This window comes from Heterocephalus glaber, unplaced genomic scaffold, assembly GCF_053883595.1.
Source record: "Heterocephalus glaber isolate CG9 unplaced genomic scaffold, H.glaber_assembly_v1.0 deba00001555, whole genome shotgun sequence".
NCBI lineage: Eukaryota > Metazoa > Chordata > Mammalia > Rodentia > Bathyergidae > Heterocephalus > Heterocephalus glaber.
This window is the reverse complement of record NW_028258346.1, coordinates 3,298,590-3,313,812: the sequence shown is the minus strand read 5'-3', so window position 1 is coordinate 3,313,812 and position 15,223 is coordinate 3,298,590. Positions and strand designations below refer to the sequence as shown.

The 15,223-nt window shown below is 39.2% G+C and overlaps 1 long non-coding RNA gene across 2 annotated transcripts in view; it reads left to right on the top strand.

The window, feature by feature from the left end:
• Positions 1-3,236: 3,236 nt before the first annotated feature.
• LOC110350329 (uncharacterized) overlaps positions 3,237-15,223 on the top strand; it is an 89,279-nt gene continuing 77,292 nt past the window's right edge. The window contains exons 1-4 of one of the 2 annotated variants that reach the window (XR_002396814.2): positions 3,237-4,285; positions 6,181-6,485; positions 12,066-12,189; positions 12,610-12,739. This is a non-coding gene — a long non-coding RNA (uncharacterized LOC110350329). Of the gene's footprint in view, positions 4,286-6,180; positions 6,486-12,065; positions 12,190-12,609; positions 12,840-15,223 lie in introns of both variants that reach the window. The other variant, XR_002396812.2, reaches the window with a different exon arrangement.

The following is a 15,223-nucleotide window of genomic DNA, read 5'->3' as shown; positions in this document are numbered from 1 at the left end:
TTAAGTAGCCCCAATTTGAATTGTTTCTTCATGATAGATTTTAATGACCAGTAGAAGTAATTAAATTTATTTTTTAGTTACTCTTACATGTTTATTTTTTCTTTTAAACTATCAGCATTTTCTTAAATTGTTCAACTATATTGATATCACAATTACAAAATAATAAGGGCAGGAAAGTTAAATTTGACATATTTAAAGATATTGTTAAGGATATGGGGTCAAAAATGATCAAGATATGTTACATGCTTGTACCAATTCATACACCAATTCATACAAACATACACTAATAAAAAAATTGTTTAGCTGGATGGTTAATTGCTGTATTTAAAATTTAAAAACTACTGATAGTAATAACTAGACCTTAAAAAAAACTTTCCAAATTTCATTAGGCTTATTCCTGTTTTTTTCTTCTCTTCCAATTATAAATGGACTGTGATCTATATTTTTCTAAAATGATAATGCAGATTTTTTTTTTTACTGGTACAAAGAAGTAATAATGACATTATCTTGAACTTTACTATTTTACTTCCTAAATTCTTCTGTAACTTTTAATGATTTACACATGACTCTTTGGGATTAAAAAATATAATCATGTCATCTTTAATTATTAATTTGTCTTTCCTTTTTAAACACATATTACTTTTATTTTTCATAATATTTTATATTAGTAAAAACCACCAATACTATGTAAAATACAAATGATAGTGGTGAATTTTGTTCTTGAGTTTAATGAGTACACTATTGAGAATAAAATTATTCAATTATATAGCATCTGTCAAACAAATTAATTTTATTTTAAAGATTTCTGTTGCGATTTTTATTAGATTTAAAGTACTTAATCAGTTGTATTTCTGAAATAAGTAGCTCTAAAGTAATTTCAAAATAATTAGGTTGTAACTTTAAAAATTTTTTGATTTATATTTCAGTTAAAATATTCATTAAAATTTAGACATCTTATTTATGAAAATGAAAATATCTAAATGCAATTTGGCTTTTTGTCAAGTCTTCTCTTTTAAAAAATTTTGTTGTCTGTATTTTTTGGTTGTTATTAAGTTCCTATCAATCTTTTTTAAAAAAGTCATGTTCTTATTAATTTAAATAGATATCACAACATAATCTTTTTGTACTCTAAGAATGTGCTAATAGTATTTGCTCATAAACTGTTCAATATCTTCGTGGTTTATGTTCACCTATAAATTCACACATGGATATAATCAAATAGCGTGTACCTCAATGAGTGAACTAACTTGTTTCATGTTCTTTGTCCTCTGTTTTCTATTTTTTATTTTGTAAAGTGGGAACATCCATTTTTTTCTTTCTATTTTGAATTTTGATAGGCTGTAATGTTTTCTTTTTCATATTAGAATAATTTAGAAGGTAAATGTCCCATACTTACCATTACTTATGATTAATTTAAAACAGGCCATAAATATTCCTAATCATAGTAGTTATTAACTTATTACTATAAATCAGCCACAATTACTTTTGGCAAGAGTTTAGTAGCCTAATATTTTTAGTTTAGATCTATACATTTAAACACAATTACTTCGGTCTCTTCTCTGTGGAGGATAAGACATTTTTGTACTTTGTGACTCCCCCTTTCTTCTGTTCATCATTTGTATAATCTATGGGCTTTTGCCTTCATTATTTTTGATTTATTTTGCTCTACTTTTGTTTAAACAATTACCCCAATTAGTTAGATAATTCAGCAAATATCAGGCTCCCTTTTTCCCTTAATTATTCTTTCTGGTCCTATCAGGATCAACTCATATCATTTCCTACTAACATTTGCTTATTTTTAAAAAGGAAAAAGAGAAAAGAGAATTGGCTTTCCTGGACCCATTCATCATTTCCTGTATCACATTTCTCATCCAAGGAACCACACCCTGGGATTTGGTGAGCTGGTTAATACCCTGGGTGACTGTGCAGGAAAGATGTCGGTAAGATTCTAAAAGACTGAGCACTTGAAATCTCTTTTTGCCCACAATTAACAGCTTGAGCTTTTTTTTCTTTAGGGGTTCCTGAAACTCTAACTCTGTTGTCTTGGGATGGCAATAAAGAAACCTATAAAAATTTTAATTGTAACCCACTGAGAAAGGTGAAATCTTTATTCGTAAAGTTTAAGAATTTCTATAGTTACTCTTCCAGAGTTCACTTAGGTTTATTTATTTAGCTTCAGACAGTGGTAGGTCTTTTAATTTAATTCATTTCACATTCTTTTAATCAGTTCTTTGAAAATCATAGATTTTAAAAAACTTATACTTTGATTATTAATTTTGCCCTTTATGTTCTTTCATAGTTTACATGTTGGATTTCTACTTTTCATCTTCTATGTCCTTTAAGTTTTCTGTTATTCTTTTGGTCTTAATATAAATTATATTGATTGAGCCCTCAAGAGTGTAAAATATTTTCAAACTCTTTATGTGCCACTCCTGGCTTCCACCTGCCAGAAATATAACAGATGCAACATACTGCCTTCGAAATTAGACTCTCACTCTTCCCATAGCTTTGTCTATCATAAGGATTCTTTCAACTTGCTGATACCTATCAAGGAATGTGGAGAGAAAGGAGTTTGCATGTGTGCAGAGTGTGACATGTTTAGGAGGGTTGACCGTTCTCTTTAAGTCCAATGTTTGGGCAGCACATGGTCCACTCAAGTTGACCACTGTAGATACCTAATCTTACTTGGTTCTTTTTGTAGTGAGACAGAGGATGATAAACTAATGATTCTCCCATGTTCACTCTGCTAGTCCCCAGGAGAGCTGAGATTCACCCTCGACACTCCCTGGAGCTAATGCTGGAGTTGTTTCCCTTGTAGTCTACTTGCCTTTCAATGAGAAAAGTTTCTGGTCCACAGTGAGGATTTAAGAAGATGATGAGGATGTGTGCTTAGCAACATTTTGAGGAGTTAATTAGTAGAATGTATGGAGTGGATTTGAGCTTCGTCTAGATTAGAAGGTGACTGATTGGGAGACCAGCATTCATTCTAGAGTCTCATTTGTCATCTCTAGATCATTAACCATGAGTGCATTTCACTGCTGAGAATTTGAGGCATCATCCTGGAGCAAACATGTATTATACTAAGCCTTTTCTCAATTTGCTAACAAAATGGATTTTAGATCATTTCTCTTTATAGTAACTATGTCCTTTATCTTCCTGGCAAGTTTGTTTGATTTAATTTAATTATTAATTACTTTCATTTTCCCCTTACAAACACTTAAGATTAAATACATTACTATTCATCTTTTACAGGTTGGAAAATTAATTGACACTTGAATATCTTTCGCACTTACTACTGACAGGCGGCAGAACACAGTGGTTAAGATCTGGGCTCTGGGGCCAGAGTTGGACCCCGACTCCACCACCTCTTAGCTTTGTGATTTTAGGCAATTATTTAACCTTGCTATGATTTAGTTTCTTCAGTGAATTGTTATGGGTCGTTGTATAAGAAGCCCTTAGAACAGTGCCTGGCACAGATCAAGGTACGTAGGTGTTAGTGGTTTTTATCATCACTGAAGGGCAGGTACTGTTTTAGGCTCCAGAGATGGAGTAGTGACTAAAATGGACAAGGATTTTTGTCCTTTATGTTTGTGAAACTCACATGCTATTGGGAAACATGAATACACATCTTTATTGCTTTTCTAGTAATATTTTTAGCCTAAAATGTGTTTCCACAATAGAAGCAACACACACACTAGAAGCAACATAAATGATGTACAAACACAACAAACATCTAACCACAGTAGCAATCAAGAACCATAAAACAATTGAACATTTTTACTTATCAGTTTGGAAAAGAGGAAAAGGCAGCTTTGGTGAATTTAGGAAGACAGAGAATATGTAGTACACCGTGGAGGGTCACAACTTTTCTAGAGGTCATCCTTAGTTGCTTTATTTCCCCTCATACTCCACCCTAATCCACTGGCAATTCTTGTCATCTTTGCTTTGAAATACATATTCAGAAACTTCCCCATTATCTTCCTCCCCCAAAATAATTGACCCTCATCCTGGTCAGGACAATTTCCATACACACTTTCCTAGTATCCACTCTCCACCTAGCAACAGAATGACATTCTGTGCCTAAGTGTATGGCTCTGGCTGGACTGAGTCTGTTTTGGGGCTCTGTAGTGAGGCCAGATTCCTCTGTGTCTATCCTAGTGTGATATTCACCAGGGCTTCAACATAACAGTCTGGCTCTCTCTCTTTCCAAGCACACAGTGGGACTGTACTTTCCTGTCCAGAAGACATTAGGTGTGGTCATGTGTCTCATCTTGATTGACAGAAGGTGAGCAGAAGTGTGGGCATCATGTCCAAGTGGATAAATTAAGAACCAGTTTGTATTTTCCATACTTGGCCTTTAGCTCTTTGACCAGTAATGTTCCAGCTAAAGAATGCTTCATTTGAAGTGAGCATGATGGTGATAAGGAACTAAATCCTAAGCCAACTGTTAACATCAATCAAATCTGTCTAGCTGTTTTAAGCTACTGAGATTTTTGAGTTACCTCCTACAATAGCATCACCTACACTATCCTGACTGACAAACCAAGATGATAGATAGGATTTTTCTGCGGTGCTAACTGTGTCACTCTGTTTTCTCTTGCTAATAACACAAGACCACAGTGGTCAAAAAGCATGGGGCCCTATCTAAGGATGGCCTTCTTGCTTGCAGAGTGTTGAGATGGTGCAGGGCATCACATGGCAAGGTAAAGGTAGGGGTGTGTGTGTGTGTGTGTGTGTGTGTGGTTTCTCCTCTAATGAAGTCACCAGGATTCAGTCATTGTGGCTTCACTTAAATGACCTTATGCAATCCTAACCAGTTTTCAAAGGTTCCCCCCTCTAGATACCATAGCCAGATTAAGTTTTTAGTCTCCTAATATCTCATAATGGGAATTAAATTGTAATCTGAAGCCCCGTGGGACACTGAAATGATATGCAAAACATAGACCCCACTCTTGCTTGCTAATGGCTACTTAAAGTATTGAGCTATGAAAGACTACATTTGAGTTCAAAGGGAAAGAATGCTGCAATTAAGTAATATTGTCTTTGCTTGCATAGTTTGGACAACCGATTTTCCTATCTTGATTTATTCTATGCTAATGAGCACATTTCATAAGAGGTATCTTTTCCTCTTTGACTCCTTGCTGCCTACCATGTGTCCCAGCATACCTAGGGTCAGAACTCCAAGATACAACAAAATGTATAAATAATCTCTGAAAGGTCATAGGTTAAGTTATGGGACTGAGACCGATGTCCTGACTTCCAATCAATTGAGTTTTTGTTTATTAAGAGGGAAATATGTGTGAGTCTCTATTTCAAAAACACATTTTATCCTGAGAAAATGTGAAAGTGGTGATTTAACTCTGCCTTTAGCTTTTCCTCTTATAACATTCTTTTCTAGTTTATTTTCATTATATTCTGAAATATATTCTTGGATAATTACAAAGTCATTTTTAATTCTTCATTTAATTTTAATAAAATTATAAATATGGATAAAATATTTGTTATTTTATCAAATTTATGCATTACCTTCTTTTGTTTGACCTTTACCCTTTTAGAGGAGCATACTATTTCTTAACTAATATTTCCTAGGAATGTCCAATTCCAGGTTGCATGTGGAGTCATTCAGTTGTCATTACTTGTTACTTGGTACTCTGTTCTTTCTCAGTTTCTTTGGCTAGCGTGTTCCTTCTCCTATTCCTTAAACCACCCTTAATCCAATTGGCAAGCATAGCATGGTAATATGATATCTTTTAGCTTCAATAGCTGTCCCATCTACTCCATATCTATCCTCATGGCCAGCCAGCCACCCACAGGGCCAGTGTAGACCCTTATCAAGTCTTACGTGGACCACTAAGGACTGATCCTAACTGGATTCCTGGCTTTATAACCTGTCCCTTAGGTTGTTCACTGAGTCTTTAAGCTGTACAAAGGCAGAACGTCGCTCTTAATCATTACAGAAACTCTATTGTATTTAGACCCCACAAAACCTGAACTTCTCTTGATTATACCTCAGACAGAAATTGCTTAGAACAGATTCTCTGACTGTAAATATCTGAAAAAAATAGAAGAAAGTCAGTGTGTGTGTGTGTAAGATTTTCCTCATTCAAGTTATTCCAATGAGAGAGAAATTGCTTTGAGTTTTTTAGGAGGGTGCTTTAACCAAAAATTTATTTCTTTCAGGGCATTCTTGGGACCACTTTGTGACCTTTTAATCCTATGTCTAAAGAAGGACAACCACGGGCTTCCTACCTGGCTGTGGAGACTCCTGGATATAACAGCCAAGGCACTTCCCCTCTTCCAGTGGTTCTCATCCCACCCCTAACCTATTCCTCGCACAGGAGGCTTCCTGTCCCTTACCAGCTCAGTCTGTCTGTCTCTTCAATCCGGGTCCTGAAATTCACGTGATCATGTGGAAAAGAGAAATGCCTCGGGATGGAGAGGTGGACAAATGGCGGTCCTCTGTAGTGGATTCCTCTTTTCAGAAGGTTTGAAATCCTCCCTTTCTATAAGTTTGTCCCAACAAATGAAAGAGGAAGGTATTAGCTCAGTTTATATTATTACTTACTATTACAGACTTAGTATCATTTTTTTTTTCTATTTAGCATCCCTGTCTCTGTTAACGCTTCCTGGTAGAGTGAAGCTTTAATAATCCAGACTGTTTTTACTTCCAAAAAAAGCAAATTCAGCTCAAAGTCACACACAAAAGGTTTCCTCAAAACTTAGGACAACTTATTTCAAGAGAAATCAATCTTTGGTGAAAACAAATTTTCCCTAAGCAATAATTTGAACATAAATGGCTGAGATATTTAGTTAATCTGAGGGAAGTTTTAGAATGCATTTGTCTGTATTATTCTGCTTAAAATTGAGATCTAGTCTGTTGTGTCTTCACAGTCAACACAAAGGGCTTGTTGACATAAAGTCTAGGCAATTAGGGCTAAAAAAGAATTTTCCAGAGCATCTCTGCCACTGTCGAGGAAGAAGACACCCTGGTTGGTCTTTGGGGGCCATTTCTACTGAGTATGAAGGATGGAGAGATGGTGCTGACTAGTTGGATAGATGAATAAGTTGGAGTGACTGTTCTTCCTCCAATTTTGTGTTCACCAAAACAATCTTCTGGTTATAATCTTGTTTTTCCTGCAGATTCTCCTACGGAAAACATTCTGACACAGAACAAAAAAACCTGGCAATCAAAATTGTTGGCAGTTTTATTTTTACGGCTAATTAATAAATTGAAATCTCCCAAGCTCGAGCACCATGGAGCATGCCGACCAAGTGGAATTTCTAGGATTACACAGAGATGCTGCTTGGCCTAGGGTGACCTCAGTAGAGGCTGTCTCCAAGGTGCCAGGCCCTGCACAGCCACTGGGCTCTCTAGATGAGCTCCGTATCTCCTTTGATATAAATGTTATAAATGTGTTCGAGTTCTGTCAGTTTGGATTTGGTCCATAGGCATATGGAACATATTCATCTTCTTTGCTCATTATCTATTTAATCAATTATTCATGATACACACTGATTACCACCATTTTCAGGGCATTTTACTAGACACAGGGAATACATTGACAAATAGAGTGCAATCCCTACCCACCAGAAGGTCTCAGTCCAATTGCAGAAACCCAATTTGAAAGAAATAATCATAGAGTATGATAAATATCTTAACACCGTTATAGAAAAGTCGTGCTGTGGGATTGCTTGTGTACATAGCAAAATCAGAGAAGTCTCCACAGCATTTAAGCAAAGCCTTGAAGGTGGCCAGGAATTTGGTGGGCAGATGGGAGAATCAGAAATTCTCCAGGCAAAGCAAAGAACACTCTCAAAGAAATGGTTCAGTCAGGATAGAACGGAGGGTGTTCCTCAGTGTGGGCTGGGAAATAGAGACCAAGAAGGTAGACGAAGCTGGAAAGGTAGGTAAATGTCAGATGATGGGCTTTGCATGTTATACTAAGTACTTTCTGTTTTTATGTTGTACATTGGAAGAGGATTCCATGAAAGATTTTCCAGGGAATGTCGTGTATCACATTACACTGGTCTGATTATGGAATTGGATGGGATGGGTGTGGGTCTGACATCAGGAAGACCAATGGGAAGACCCTTTCCATGGTCTGATTGAGAGCTAAGGATTGGAACTGTTGCAATTAATGTAGGAACGGAAAGTTGAAATAAAGTTCAAACAAAATTAAAGCAGGAGAGGTGTTGTAGAGATAGGAAGGGGAAGAATGTTGTACGATTCTCACATTTCTGATTTGGGAGGATGAGAGTGCTGTTAATCTCAATAAGGAATAAAGGGAAGACCAAGAGCTTTTCTATGGGTGGCAAATACAGATTTATTTTGTGGTGACTTTGATCTATCCAGGTCAAATTTGAAGCTCAAGAGAGATATTTCATTTGGAAATAAATGTTTAATGATTACAGAATGAGTAGCAAGTGAAGCGATGGGAATGGGTATTGCTTGAGAAAGTCATGTGAAGTGAGAAGGGAACAGGGCCAAAGGTGGGCCTCAGGAGAACTTTCACATTCAGGAATGGTCTGCAGAGTGAGGGAAGCTGGGAATAAGGAGCCACTTGATGATTTATTTTGGCATATTTCCATACTAAGTTGACTGGCTGACAATTTCCAGGACTGTTCTTCCTTGTCTTTTTCTCTCTCCTTCCCCCTCCTTCATCTTCTTCTACCACTTTCTCTTTTTCTCTCCCTCTTTTAGCCCCCCCCCCCGAAACTTACCTTAACTTCTGCTTTTGAGAATAAACACCCCAAATTTGTCTTTTCAAATTGCTGGCAATGGTGCAGAGTATTAATGTGCTTCACTGTTGTGAACAGAGCCCTAAACAGCCATGGTCTCTCTTTGGCACAGAGTACAAGGGAGGCAGAACTGCCCGGATAGACCTATCATGCTGATTTTCTGCAGGCAACATGCTTGGTTTGGTTGAGTTTTATTTTCTCCAGCTATAATAAACTGGGTAACCTACCAGCCCACCTCACAATTCTCAAGTTCTTTCCTCCAGAATCGGAGGGTCCCATATTAGAGAGAAATGGAAGTGGGCTGGAGGTTTGTATATCACAAGATTAACATGCTACATCTTCCTGTAGCAACAGTGTTATTCCACAGGAGAAATGAAGCCCCTTTGTATGGAGGAAAACACAAAACTTATGCCAATTTTAAGATAAAATGAAACTTCAGATTTCCTACTTGCTACAGGGGCCTTTGTCACTCTTTGTCAGGTCAGAGGTATTTTGTTGGAAAGTTTTGTGAGGCTCTGGCCTGGAATGTGTGTGAAGTGATGTAGGTGAAAGGAGCTAGTACTTACCAGGTGCTCAATAAACTCTTCCTCTTCTGTCCCTGCTTCCTCTTTTCACTCTGTGTTTTTTTGTTCTCTCCCCTTTCTCAGTTGCTAGCTCTTATTTTCTGTCTTGGTGAAATGCTGTCATCAGTGAGGACAGTTTGTCACTGGCCTTTCCCAAGCACCAATGTGTTTGGGAATTGTACAACTGTCATAGGCTCTTAGAATGCAAGAGCCTGCGGCAACCGCAGAAGTCCGCCCCTTTCATATGCTACATGAGGAAGTCAGTCAAGGTCACATAGCTGGCCAGAGGCTGAGCCAGACAAGACCCCTGGGTTCCTGGCTCCTGGTTCAGAGCTCTCAGCAAAGTCAAATGGGCTCTAAACCAACGTACTAGCTCTCATTTCATGAACAGGTTGTGGGATTTGCAGCTCATTTGTTGTTGATGCTGCCATAAGAACAAGATCATGGTGATGATAGGAGGTGTCCACTCCAGATTAGTAATAGAACAGCCCTTCTGGAAATGCTGGAGCTGGAGGAGCTTGCCAAACTGTAGCAATCAGTGCCCATGAGGGCCAGGAACCCAGATCCAGCCAAAACCAGGGCCAGCTGCTCGAGAGGAAGGAACAATCTGTTCCTTCCCTGCCCATATGGGGAGCTGGGCATGTCCTGAGGCAGGCCACTGTTACCACAGCTGCTTTCCTGAGAGGAAGGACAGCGTGAATGCCTTCACATTCCTGCGTCCTTGTTCTCCTTGGCAATAGGCTGAGATATTTTTCTCAATGATTATATGGTAGATTAATAACTAAAAGCTATTTTTAAAAATTTTATGGGCAAATGCAGATCTCTTCTTTCACATAAACAATTGCTACATGGATCTAGGTAACTGTATCCTATCTTTCTTCAACAAATATTTCTGAGGCCTTCTCCAAGACCAGATTTGCAGGAGGAGCTTGGAAGACATGAAAGATACAATCCCTGTCTTCAAGGATCTGACCATCGACTCGGGGAGTATTTAGTTTTCTATTGCTGCTGTAGCAACTTACCACATATTTGGTGGCTTAAACAACACAATTGGTTATTTTACAGTTCTGGAGGTCAGAAGTCCAAAATAGATCTTGCCAAATCCAAGTGCTGAAGGCCTTGTTCCTTCTGGAGCCTCTAGGGGAGAATCTGTTTCTTGCCTTTTCTGGCTTCTAAAGTCCACCCACATTTCTTGGCTTTTGGTTCCCTTTTCCATCTTCAAAGGATGGAACAATAGCCAGTAAAGTCTCTCACTGCCATTTCCCTAGTTTGCACTCTTCTGACTCCCTCTTCCACTGTTAAGGACCTGTATGATTACATAAGCAGCTCATGTGGGTAATCCAGGATAAGCCTTTCATCTTTAAGTCTGATTAGCAACCATGATCACCTCTTGCCGTGTAACCCAGCAGACTCACAAGTTTTGAGGATTGGGAACTAACATCTCTGGGAGGTGATTATTCTATTCTCCATGGAGATTTAGACATATTCCCAGACGAGCACTGGACACGAGGGGTGACGCTGTGATGAGAGCCCGTAAGGGCAGCATCTGACTCAGTGTGTGGGGGGTATGGAGTGATGGTAGAGCAGTTGTCAGGGATGTTGTCTTGGAAAAGGTGATATTTCAGCCCACACTTTTAAACTGTGCGAGAGCCTGGCCAAAAAACAAACAAACAAAAAAGGGCACACAATGCAGATGTGGCTGGAATTTGAGGTCTGGGAAAGAGCAGTGGATGATAAGCAAGGCTGGAAAAGTCATAGCAGGAAACAGCACCCTCAAAAATGACAACTGGGCCTTTTGTTTTGAAACAGTGTTTGGGCAGGAATAAGGAAAGGCATCAAGGGATAATAAATTCCCCCAGGACTAAGAACCAGGTGGTACTATCCCTAGGCCTGAGGGCAGTGGGAAAGAGGAGTCACTGGAAGATGGTGAGACCTTTGGCTATGGGAAGAAACCACCTTTTAGGAGCCATGGTATTTAATAAATAGCAAAGCAAAATGAAACAAAACAAAATGCTGCACCCATGGCCAAACTACAGCTCAGAGAGAAGAGAGCATCAGAGGAACCTAAAGAAAGACATAAAGAAAGATGAGTCTTGCCATCTTTGTCTTCTGCTCTTGCCTTCCATTGGCAAACCCAATCAGAAGCCAGGAGGCAACTGAACCCGATGGACACAGTCTGTGTGATTTAGACCTCTGGCTCAGAAGAGAGTGGATCTGTATGGAAAACTACAGGAACCAGACAGGTGGACCTTGTTTGTCATGAATAAAGAATCTAATTTTTTTTTTAAGAATCTAAATTTTATATTGAAGGCCATAGAGAGTCTCAGAAGTATTTTAAGCAGGTCAGTCAATGGCTCTCACCACTCCAATTTGCATGTTACCTTTCTCCCATAGGGTAAAAATTTTATTTAGCCTTTATCTCCTAGAAAATAACAAGGTGATCTTATGTGCTCTTTGTCAGCCAAGATATTAAAAGTTAATAATGCCTCATATGCTCCCTTTTAAAAATTATGCAGATTTATTGGGAGCCTTCAGTGCCTGGGTCAGTTAGCTCATGCCATAATCACGCTGTGCTTCCAAACAGGATTTAAACGATATATATCCATTTAGCTAAGTTTGTAGTTTTATGATTTAAGATGGAATCTTTTTCTTATCCCAGTTTAGGTTGTCCATGTATCTGGGGGTTATCAAGTTTGTCAGCTTTCTGGAAATTGACTTATGGTACAATGGTGTCTGAGGTAGCTCTTCTTATGTGTCTTCTAGTCCTCCATCAGGCTGGCCTGGGTGCTTCTTGGCAACAGATGGAACAGTAGGATGAGAAATGGGATGAGTAGGCTTTTCTCAAGTCTCTGCATATGTCACAACTATCAACATCCTACTGATCAAAGTGAGTCATATCTCTTGATGAGAGGAACTGCAAACTTATGTGGCAAAGAACATGGATAGAGGAGAGATAAAAAACTAGCACCATTAATACAGTCAGTAATTGCTGGATGCCTTGCTGTAGGCAACACAGATTTATTTATCTATTAAATTATTTGCTTATTGTGAGAATCTCTTACTGCAATGTAAGCCCTGCAAGAGTACAGCTATATCTCTGGTTACTCTAAAATATGTTTTCAGTAAATTTTTTTTCACTGAAGCTATAATGGTGGTGGGTTGCAGTGGAAATTATTTGGAGAACCGTCTTTATGGATCTACTCTGATCCAGTCAGTGGCAATTTCCCTGAAAATGAATGAGTAGTCATGTGGTTTCCATGTGCCTTTCTCAGCCTGCCATACCCCTGTTTCACTTTCTCTCTTTCAGAGTTGATGGACTTGATGCACAGCTGAAGATGTGAAGTATAAGGAGAAGCAAAGGGCTCCCTGTGACAAGTGGTCTCATCTCATCCTCTGCACCAGGGCTGGGGGTTGAACAGGACAGCACTACGTTGCAGGTTTGCTGCCTCCTGTGGTTGTGTGCCCCCTCTTCATATTAAAGCTTTTGCTCCTGGTATCTCAGATTAGACTGTATTTGGAGATAAAGTCTTTAAAGAGGTAAGTAAATTTAATTGAGTTCAAATGGTGGGCCCTCATACAACATGGCTGCTGTCCTTGTAAGAAAAAATTAGGACATAGACACCCACAGGGAGAAGAGGAGAAGATGATCATTTACAAGTCAACATGCCTCATAAGAAACCAGGCCTGTTGACACCTTGATTTTGGACTTACAGCCCCTGGAAATGAGAGAAAATAAGTTTCTGTTTAAGTAATGCAACTGTGGTACTTCATTATGGCAGCCCTAGAAAACAAATGCACAACTTTTGTTCATAAACAAAATTGAGGAGGAGACTTATTAGAAGAAAACTACCAATCCCACCCCCAGAGCAGGTCTGAGGGTGATTCCACATTGCTTGCCTTGGAGACACATGGAGGCTCCAAGACATGGATGGACAGGAAAGCTCAGGGGACCCCTTCAGAGTGGCCAGCGATAACAAGGGACGGCTGGTACTGTAGTCTTTTCATGTGGCCTTCCCGGGGCTTTGCAAAATGTTCCGACTTGTTCCTTGTAGGCTGATGCTAAATTCCATTCATTAGCAAGTTTCCCACTAGCCTCCTTTTATGGGTTCCTCAGGAGTTACTCTCTTGCTTTAACTTGCAGTCATCTGAAATGTGGTGTCTTCAGCAAATTTGCCCACTTCATTATATGTGATCGTTCTTCTAGGCCATTTAGCTCTTCTTCCAGCTCTTAATAAATAAATACTGATCCTAAGACCCAAACCCAAGAGGCCATAGATTTAATTGCTTTCCATGCTGAGAAAGAATCATTTATTAGCACTGTGCAAAGCACTCTGTTTAAAAACTCCAAACCACATGAAATGCTACAAGTTCTGAGCTAGAGCCTAGCAGGAAAAACAGCCAAGTTTCATCTGAACTTTGTTAGGCCTCATGACCTTTTACAAAACCTCAAAGCAAACATAATTCAGCCCCTGGATAGGCTCAATCTCAGAGTTTAGTGTTGGCATTTGTTTGGTTTTGTAGCAGCTGCTTATATCACAAATCCCCACTTCTGGTTAAAAAAAAATCCATGAGATGGCTTCAACCCAGTGTGATGTTCTGTTTTATTTTTGTTTTGTAACATGTCTATTAATTGTGAAACTCAAGACTCCTTTGGAAAGCTAGCTCTACAGAACAAGCTGTGGGTTTAAAATTGCCAGGCAAATTGGGACCAAGAGGTTGAAGTGGAATTCAGTGAGAAACCAATCGTAGTAACTCTGGCTGGAGTGATGAGAGAAGGAGGAGATGAGGGTGAGAGCAGGGAGGTCAAAGAAAAATAGTTTTTTTGTTTGTTTTAAAAAAGAAAACCTGGGGCTGAGGCATTGCCTGGACACAGTGGGTTGGTGGTAAGAATTTGACTGACCTCTTCAAGACGTAATCTATAGATTCCTTGTGCCTTTGACTTAATTCAGAGATCCCTGTGAAGGACTTCACAGCCATTTCTATAAGGCCACACATCCATCAGGGCTTTCTGGAATGCTGCCTGTCAGAGCTGGAATGGCTTGACAGTGAACACTCTAATGAGTAGGAGGCCAGCCAGGAGCTCATCATGTTACAACTGGCAGAAGAAAGAGCAGGGATCGTTTGTGCTTTGAATCAGACAGGTCCCCAGAGTTGGGACAGGTGCCTAGGGTAGAAACAGACTGAAGACTGGGGAACAGAAATTTATTCAGACTAAACATTCTCCTTGGACATTATGGTGCTGGTGTAGGCAAACAGAGATGACCGGAATAAATACAGGGTGGAGCCTTTGTAACAGATGGCCACATGAGTAGGCAGCTCCAATTAGCTTGGTAGCAGGTGGCTGGCTGCCCTAGCTAAGCATGATGTTGAGTTTGGATATTGATCATCATTTTGTGTTAAAAGTCAGTTTGAGGTAGGAAAGGATGCTCATGGGATGGTGCTGGAATAGCAAGAACAAGAGTGGAGTCACTTAGATTCCAGGGTGAGAGTTTAGTCAAACAGCTGGCAGATGCCCATCTGTCAAACTCAGTCTCAAAATCCTACAAACTAATTCTGGCTCACCCATGAATTAGACCAAGTCCACTTGAAGCACTTCTCTGTTCCTTTTCACCCTCCCCCGCCCCCTCCACTACAGCCGTGGACTGGAAAGAGTCTGGGGAAGACAGCAGAGGAAATGAGGTTATGGAAGGGTGGATCCATATCACACAGAGCCTTGATGGTCTTTGAGAGGCAGAGGAGGCTCCGTGATTTTGATGTCTTGGGACCAAGGAAGTCCAAGCAGAAACCACAAGATAAAATTGGATTTTTCCAACATTTCAGGAGATAGGCGTCTCAAATCCAAATTATTTACATTGGCAAACTTTTTGTAGATATCTGTCTCATTCTAAACAGCAACTCCTTTTCTTTAGTAATAATTTTAC